The sequence below is a fragment of the Callospermophilus lateralis genome, unplaced genomic scaffold (genome assembly GCF_048772815.1).
Source record: "Callospermophilus lateralis isolate mCalLat2 unplaced genomic scaffold, mCalLat2.hap1 Scaffold_227, whole genome shotgun sequence".
In the NCBI taxonomy this organism is placed as follows: Eukaryota; Metazoa; Chordata; class Mammalia; order Rodentia; family Sciuridae; genus Callospermophilus; species Callospermophilus lateralis.
In genome coordinates this window covers 1887460-1896638 of record NW_027513180.1, presented here as the reverse complement: position 1 = coordinate 1896638, position 9179 = coordinate 1887460, and the positions used below count along the sequence as shown (strand labels likewise).

Sequence of the window (9179 nt, the reverse complement as noted above, 5' to 3'; positions counted from 1 at the left end):
GAGGAACTTATCATCAGCAGACATGAATTTTAAGGAAGTTCTTTATTTAGGTTTATGGAAAATAATATGAAATCGGAACTTAGATCTACGCCAAGGAAAGAAAGGTGCTGAGGGAAAGAGTAGGAAATGAGGACAAAGGAAAGTAAATGACAAACAGGGCAAGAAAGCCCAATGAAAGGATGGTAGACTCAACCATGTCAATGTTACGTTAAGAGTTAAGATGTCACATGCTAATAAAAATGGGGAATTGTTGGAAAGGATAAAGAAGTAGGCCCAATTATATGTTATTAGGAAACCCACTGTAAACATAAAGACATTGTATGTGTGTGTGTGTGTGTATGTATAAATATATAAATTTATGAATATATAACACATAAATGTATATAAATATATTAATTTGTAAATATGTAAGTTTATAAATATGTAAATATAAAGACACTGTAAATATAAAGGTAGGTTAATAGTAAAAGAAGACATCACCACCAAGCAGGGATGACTGTATCAACACTGTCAGGGATATAAAGAAGGATAGAAAGAAGACCCATCAAGAAGACATAATAATCCTAAATGAATATATACTTAAAAAACAGAATTTCAAAACATACAAAACAAAAAACCATGGGAGCCCAAAGGAGAAACTGACAAATTCATTATCATCACTGGTTAACATTCCTGTCAGAAGATCAGCAAGAATCAGATGACTAAATTACATCATCCCACTCCTGACACCAAAAGGATATTCATTATCTATTTAAGCACCTGTGGAATACTCACCAAGGTTAATTCTGGAACATTAGAAAGAAAAAAAAAACCACAATAAACTTAAAAGAAATAAAACAACATAATTAAGTTGGAAACTAATAACAACAACAACAACAAGCTAAAGAACTTTCAATGTGGAAACTGAACAACACATTTTTAAATAACCTGTGGGTCAGAGAAGAAAACACAAGAATTAGAAAGTATTTTGAAATGAATGACAATTAACACGCAACACAGCAGAATATGTGGCAAGTGATTAAAGCCGTGCTTAGATTGAAATATGTAGTTTTATTTTTTTTTAAAAGAGAGAGAATTTTTTTTTAATATTTATTTTTTAGTTTTCGGCGGACACAAAATCTTTGTATGTGGTGCTGAGGATCGAACCCAGGCCGCACGCATGCCAGGCAAGCGCGCTACCGCTTGAGCCACATCCCCAGCCCCGAAATATTTAGTTTTAAATTCTTGCATTAGAAAAGAAGAAATGAAGAAAAAAGAAAATAAGAGAACACTAAAATCAGTGGTTAAAACATCCACTTTAAGAAGACAGAAAACTAAGTTTACTTTAGTAAGTAAACTAAAATAAGTACAAAGAACAAATATAATGAGAAAATCAATGGAATAGAAAATGGAAAAATAATAGAAAAAATAAATGGAATAAAATATGGTTCTTTAAAAAGATCAATAAAAGCCAGGTGCGGTGAAGCATGTCAGCAGCTGGGGAGGCTGCGACAGGAGGATTGTGAGCTCAAAGCCAGCTTCAGCTACTTCGAGGCTGCTAAGCAACTCAGTGAGACCCTGTCTCCAAATAAATACAAAATAGGGCTGGGGATGTGGCTCAGTGGTCATGTGCCCCTGAGTTTAATCCCTGGTACCTTCACCAAAATAAATAAATAAAAAGACTGATATAGACTGGACCGCGGAGCCTGGGCCGCTGAGGCGGCTGCGTGCCCCCCCCCCATGCAGAGACCCCCTGCCCTGGGCGGGCCGGGGCAGGACCCGCCAGGGCCGCTCCCGAGCTCCTCCTCCCACCCCTCTGCCCGCCTTCTCCCCCTCTCCCCGCCCCCCAGCCCCAACCCCGCGCACCTCGTCTGGGGACGGGGCGGGGGGGCAGGGCCCGCTCCTCCCCGCCCCCTCCTCCTCCTCAGGCCTCTGGAGCGATTTGTCAAACTTCCCATTCCGCCGGCAGCGCGGTCCTCCTCCTCCTCCTCCTCCTCCTCCTCCTCCTCCTCCTCCACCACCACCTCCTCCTCTGCCTCCTCCCCCCCCCCCCGTGCTCCTCCCTCCCCGCGCCTCCCTCGCCCGCCCTCCTTCTTCCCTCCGCAAGTTCGGGGATCGCGGCAGAGCGCGGCGAGGTGGGGACGCGGAGAGCCGGGGCGCAGCAGCATCCTGCAGGCGGCCGCTCTCCGGGGGGGAGGCTGAGAGCAGGCCCGCCTCGCCCCCCCCCTCCCCGCGGGCCTGCCGCCCCTCCCTCCCTCTCCTTAGCCCGGCAGCGGCGGCGGTGGCGGCTGTGGCAGTCGCGGGAGAAGCATCATGCCGAGGAGGAAGCAGCAGGCGCCCCGGCGCGCAGCAGCCTGTTTCCGATGAGTTAAAGGCAGCTGCCCTGGTAGACGAAGATATAGACCCCGAAGAGCACACGGCAGATGGAGAACCCTCGGCCAAGTACATGTGCCCCGAGAAGGAGCTCCCCAAGACCTGCCCCAGCTACCAGAACTCCCCGGCCGCTGAGTTTTCCAGTCACGAAATGGACAGCGAGTCGCACATCAGCGAGACCAGTGACCGCATGGCTGACTTTGAAAGTGACTCCATCAAGAATGAAGAGGAGACCAAGGAAGTCACGGTCCCTCTGGAGGACACAACCGTGTCCGATAGCCTGGAGCAGATGAAGGCCGTGTACAACAACTTCCTCTCCAACTCCTACTGATCCAACCTCAACCTCAACCTGCACCAGCCCTCCTCGGAGAAGAACAACGGCAGCGGCAGCAGCAGCAGCAGCAGCAGCAGTAGCAGCAGCAGCTGCGGCAGCGGGAGCTTCGACTGGCACCAGAGCGCCATGGCCAAGACCCTGCAGCAGGTGTCCCAGAGTCGCATGCTGCCGGAGCCCAGCCTCTTCAGCACGGTGCAGCTGTACCGGCAGAGCAGCAAGCTCTATGGCTCCATCTTCACGGGGGCCAGCAAGTTCCGCTGCAAAGACTGCAGCGCGGCCTACGACACCCTGGTGGAGCTGACGGTGCACATGAACGAGACCGGGCACTATCGCGACGATAACCACGAGACCGACAACAACAACCCCAAGCGCTGGTCCAAGCCCCACAAACGCTCCTTGCTGGAGATGGAAGGGAAGGAGGACGCCCAGAAGGTGTTGAAGTGCATGTACTGTGGCCACTCCTTTGAGTCCCTCCAGGACCTGAGTGTCCATATGATCAAAACTAAACACTACCAAAAAGTGCCTCTGAAGGAACCCCTCACTCCCGTGGCAGCCAAAATCATTCCGGCTGCCCGCAAAAAAGCTTCACTGGAGCTGGAGCTCCCCAGCTCCCCGGATTCCACAGGTGGAACCCCTAAAGCTACCATGTCGGACACCAATGATGCGCTTCAGAAGAACTCCAACCCTTACATCACGCCAAATAACCTGTACGGCCACCAGAACGGGGCCAGCTACGCGTGGCACTTCGAGGCCCGCAAGTCCCAGATCCTGAAATGCATGGAGTGTGGCAGCTCCCATGACACGCTGCAGGAGCTCACGGCCCACATGATGGTTACCGGCCACTTCATCAAGGTCACTAACTCGGCCATGAAGAAGGGGAAGCCCATCATGGAGACGCCCGTCACGCCCACCATCACGACCCTGCTGGATGAGAAGGTACAGTCTGTGCCCCTGGTGGCCACCACTTTCACGTCCCCCTCCAACACACCTGCGAGTGTCTCCCCGAAATTGAACGTGGAGGTCAAGAAGGAAATGGACAAGGACAAGACAGTCACTGATGAGAAACCCAAGGAGAAGGAGAAGCCCAGCGAGGAGGAAGAAAAGTATGACATCTCCTCCAAGTACCATTATTTGACTGAAAATGACTTAGAAGAGAGCCCCAAAGGGGGACTAGATATCCTCAAATCCCTGGAAAACACGGTGACATCCGCAATCAACAAGGCCCAGAACGGCACTCCCAGCTGGGGGGGGGGTACCCCAGCATCCACGCCGCCTACCAGCTCCCCAACATGATGAAGTTGTTTCTGGGCTCATAGGGGAAAAGCACCCCCCTGAAGCCCATGTTCGGCAACAGCGAGATGGTGTCTCCCACCAAAACCCAGACCCTGGTCTCTCCACCCTGCAGCCAGACCTCCCCGATGCCCAAGACAAACTTCCATGCCATGGAGGAGCTGGTGAAGAAAGTCACCGAGAAAGTTGCCAAAGTTGAGGAGAAGATGAAGGAGCCCGAGGGCAAGCTCTCTCCGCCCAAGCGGGCCACCCCGTCCCCGTGTAGCAGTGAGCTCAGCGAGCCCATCAAGATGGAGGCTTCCAGCGATGGGGGCTTCAAAAGCCAGGAGAACAGCCCAAGTCCCCCGCGGGATGGGTGCAAGGAGGGCAGCCCCGCGGCGGAGCCCGTGGAGAATGGCAAGGAGTTGGTGAAGCCCCTGACCAGCAGCCTGAGCGGCAGCACGGCCATCATCACCGACCACCCACCCGAGCAACCCTTTGTCAACCCCCTGAGCGCCTTGCAGTCGGTCATGAACATCCACCTAGGCAAGGCTGCCAAGCCCTCTCTGCCTGCGCTGGACCCCATGAGCATGCTTTTCAAGATGAGCAACAGCCTGGCCGAGAAGGCGGCCGTGGCCACCCCACCACCCCTACAGGCCAAGAAGGCAGACCACCTCGACCGCTATTTCTACCACGTCAACAACGACCAGCCCATAGATTTGACAAAAGGGAAGAGTGACAAAGGCTGCTCTTTGGGTTCAGTGCTTTTGTCCCCCACGTCCACATCCCCGGCAACCTCCTCATCCATGGTGACAACGGCAAAGACATCTGCCATCGTATCATTCATGTCAAACTCGCCGCTACGCGAGAATGCCTTGTCGGATATATCCGATATGCTGAAGAACTTGACAGAGAGCCACACGTCAAAATCCTCCACTCCTTCCAGCATCTCCAAGAAGTCTGACATTGATGGGGCCACTCTGGAGGAGGCCGAGGAGTCGACGCCTTCGCAGAAGAGGAAGGGCCGCCAAACTGGAACCCCCAGCACCTGCTGATCCTCCAGGCCCAGTTTGCCGCCAGCCTCCGGCAGACCTCCGAAGGGAAGTACATCATGTCAGACCTGAGCCCCCAGGAGCGCATGCACATCTCGAGATTCACGGGGCTCTCCATGACCACCATCAGCCACTGGCTGGCCAATGTGAAATACCAGCTTCGGAGGACAGGTGGAACAAAGTTCCTCAAAAACTTGGACACTGGCCACCCCGTGTTCTTTTGTAATGACTGTGCGTCACAAATCAGGACTCCTTCCACATACATCAGCCACCTAGAGTCACATCTGGGCTTCCGGCTACGGGACTTATCCAAACTGTCCACTGAACATATTAACAATCAAATAGCACAAACCAAGTCGCCATCAGAAAAATTGGTGACGTCCTCCCCGGAGGAGGACCTGGGGACCTCCTATCAGTGCAAACTTTGCAATCGGACCTTTGCGAGCAAGCATGCCGTTAAGCTTCACCTTAGCAAAACACACGGGAAATCGCCAGAAGATCACCTTCTGTATGTTTCTGAGTTGGAGAAGCAGTAGCGTTTGCTTCTGATGGAAATGACTGCAGTTTGCTTTGAGGGAAACTGTTGAAGGCACCTTAAGGCCCCTCTGTCTTGTTCTTGGCACATGTTCTTATGTTAACTGCAGAGAATCACTCTGGGCTGGACTGTTTTGTATAACTGTACAGTGTTTAATAGAGGTGCATAATCTGCTGTTGTTACTGGTAAAATATGAAGGTTAAAACGCAGTGGTAAGTGTTTGGAACTTTGTGTAAATGGGATTTAGTTGTGAGCATCCCCCCGATGCTTCAAGCTGCATGCATTAACAGACAGTTTAATTAAGCATGTGATGCTACCCCACCATGTTATGATACAGGAAGAGGCCCTTGACAGATATGGCCCCTGAGCTTGGACTTTTCAGGCTCCAAACCATAGCCAAAACAAACACTTTTCCTCACATAGTACCCAGTGTTGGGTACTCTGTTATAGCAATACAAAAGGGATCAAGACAGTTATATAGTAGCTATTTGCATAACACTATAACAGAGTTTTTAAAATTCAACTTGAGACTTTTATTTGTGATCTCCAGAATGTAATGGGTTTTACTGTATTGCTTTCCACCGTGATTTTTAAAGGCTTGTTTACAATCATAGCAAATATTTACAATAATGAGTTTATAACAGTAACCATAGAGCTAGATCTGTGTTAAATTTCTTCCCTCCATTTTCTTTTCCAGTTTCTTCAGGTGACCTCTGTTAGCATCAAACCTGGCATTGATTGAGGTTGTTTCAGGTTCAACTACTATTATCTTGTTCAAAATAAAGTAATTGAAAGTGTTTCTGGTACTAGGATACATGTTGTAAGATAACTATTCTTTTCAGAAGGATATCTTTGAAGAAAAGCTTCACTTTATATTAAGCCCTATAAGGGAATGCTCCTTAAACGCTCTGTGAGGAAAAACCACATTTCATAAATTTTCATTCCATTTAAATGGATACCTTGTAAAAATTAGTAAAAGTGAATTATTGGAAAAATGAAGTAAAAAAAAGATAAAATAAAAGCTGTGGTTTTGTATTATTATTAGTTCAACAAACAGAAAATTACACTGCAATAAATGTTCCTAGGGTAGGCATGATGTAGAGAAGAACCATCAGTATGAAAAATGTACATGTTGTTTGTTCATTGAAAGTATACATATGGTGGTTAATATAGAGGCTCATAGTATACTTCTTTTTTTCATTTTGAGGGAAAATGATTCCCCATATTAAACATCTATATTCATACTTCAAAAGAAAACAGTATAGATAAACATTAAGTTTTTAATGTGACAAATTGATTTGTACCTGCTTAACAATTTATCCGACTTAGGTAAGACCGCCAGTAAGATTACTTGTAGAGGATAATGAATACCTGAGCTGTTGTATGCTTTGTTTTAATAATGACATAAATGAAACCAGTCTCACAGAATGAACAGAAGAAGATATTTTAGAACAGAAAGATCAGTTTTTAAAAATTTTTACCAAAAATGAGCAAGTGCTACTGTTTTCAAAGTCCTTCAATCTTTCAATAGAAGTAAGTTCCAGCCATATATCCTGTAAGTTAGAGTTAAATTTAAATTATCTTTTTGATGAAAGAAGTGGATTCTGAATCCATGAATTTTTTTAAAGAATAGATCCTCTTTTGATGGAAAATAAAATTCAAAATGCTTGATCAAACTTTACAATGCTTGGTGATAGCTCTTCACAGATGTGCAAGAAAAAGATCATCACCTATGTCATTGATGATTGTTAAGTTTTGGAACATGTGTCATAACAATCTGTAGAAACTGTTCTTCCAAGCTTCAACTTTTGCTTTTGCCCTTTGACCTTACCTGCCATTGAAAAACATGTTGTATTTCTTCCTTGCATGGAAGCATAAAGATCATTAAAAACACTGAGGGTATCGGATGAATAAGCAATCCTGCTTGTCCACTTCAGAACATCAACAAGTTGAGAGCAAACTGTCTAATTTGCAGAAACATTAAGGGCTGTTCTGTGGTTTAATCATTCTTGAACACTTTGCCTCTTGATTATCATCATACCTCAGCATGCAACAATAGCTGTTTATGATCTGCTTCTATAGGATCATATGACACGAGAGAATAATCTAGAATTTAACACATGAGCCTTTACCTAATTCACAATTTTCAGTACAACACTAAGTCACTGCTTATTTCCACCAACATTTCTTTTCATAGCAGGACTTTCTCCTGAGAGACACAGTACATTGATTTACATTCTGTAAATTCTGTATAAGCTCCTTAATCAGAGTAACTGTTTGGTTACTGTTTGGTTCCAATGGTCCAGAATGTTTTCTGCACCATGGGAACACACTCTCGCACAGCATTTAAACGCCAAACCACATTTGTTGACAATGTCATCCTTCATAGTTCAGACTTGGTTATGTTTGTCAGTAACAAAGTTGAAAAAATGAACTCTCCCTTCATAACATCAGCATGTTCAAATTGCACATAAACAGGAATATGATGGAAATGAAAAAGTATGTTACTAGCTTTACCTATCCCATAAGTTAGTCTTCCATTTCATTAACGTCCTGGAACGTGCCAAGTTATGATGGCACTGGGAAGTGGTATTGGAGACTTTGCTGCAGATTCACCCAACCTTTCCAAGCAAATAGCTCTAATACAATCTTTCATTAATATCTCAGTGACTGTTTATGGATTTTAGTTTTGGCAAGCTAAAATACTACTTATTAAGAAGTCTGTAAAGTCCTAATGTTTATATGTGAACTATTGAACATCTGCTTCAATGAGTTTTTTAATCCAATATTCTTTCTTTCAAAAAAAATTCTTGTGGTTTTTAACTTAATTTTTCTAAGTAAACAGCCTGTAAGTTTTGATGGTCTCATTGCTTCATAGCCAGTATATCTCCACAAATTACTGAACACTGTTTTTAGCACATCAACATCAACTACAGCTAACAAATGGACTCAGTATGTATGTCAGGGCTCCTCGGTTTTGAGGACACCAGTGTGAACTCTTTATTTCTCCAGGATTACTTCTGTCATCACCATTTGGTTCATACACCTGTCATGCTCAGAAAAGATAAATATTTTTTCCATTAAAAAAGGCCAATGAACCTTGTTTTACCTTCAGTAAACTGAAGGTGAAAATTTAAAAAAAACCATTGTATTGCTTTAATTAGCTAATAACATTAAACCATATAATGAAAAATTCTGATTAAAAATTTAAAAATATAAGTGATTACATTTTCACATATTTTTATATACTTTTCGGGTACAGTTGACAAACCTATCATATAATATCATATGTTTCAATAGGGTCCTGTGGAACATGATTATTTATCACACATCTTTCGTTACCTGTGAGTCACCACTTGAGTTCACCAACACTGAAGAGTATGTATATCCTGTTCAAAGAGATGAGTCTATCTGTGTGAACTTGGTCATTATGCCAATGTCAAATTGCTATAAACATTACTAATACTCCCAATTTTGATACCTAACTTGTTATGCACCAGTAATAAACAGTTTATGGTCCAAACCCATCTGTGGACTATTTATACTTTGAGGACCACTGTCATGAGACATTATAGATACAGAACTAAGGATGTGGGATGAAGGAGGTTGCGTTAGTCAGCTTTCCATTACGGTAATA

The 9179-nt window shown here is 45.0% G+C and overlaps 1 pseudogene; it reads left to right on the top strand.

Moving 5' to 3' along the window:
* Nucleotides 1–2292: 2292 nt before the first annotated feature.
* Nucleotides 2293–5543, top strand: LOC143640401 (teashirt homolog 3 pseudogene; annotated as a pseudogene).
* The last annotated feature ends 3636 nt before the right edge of the window (nt 5544–9179 follow it).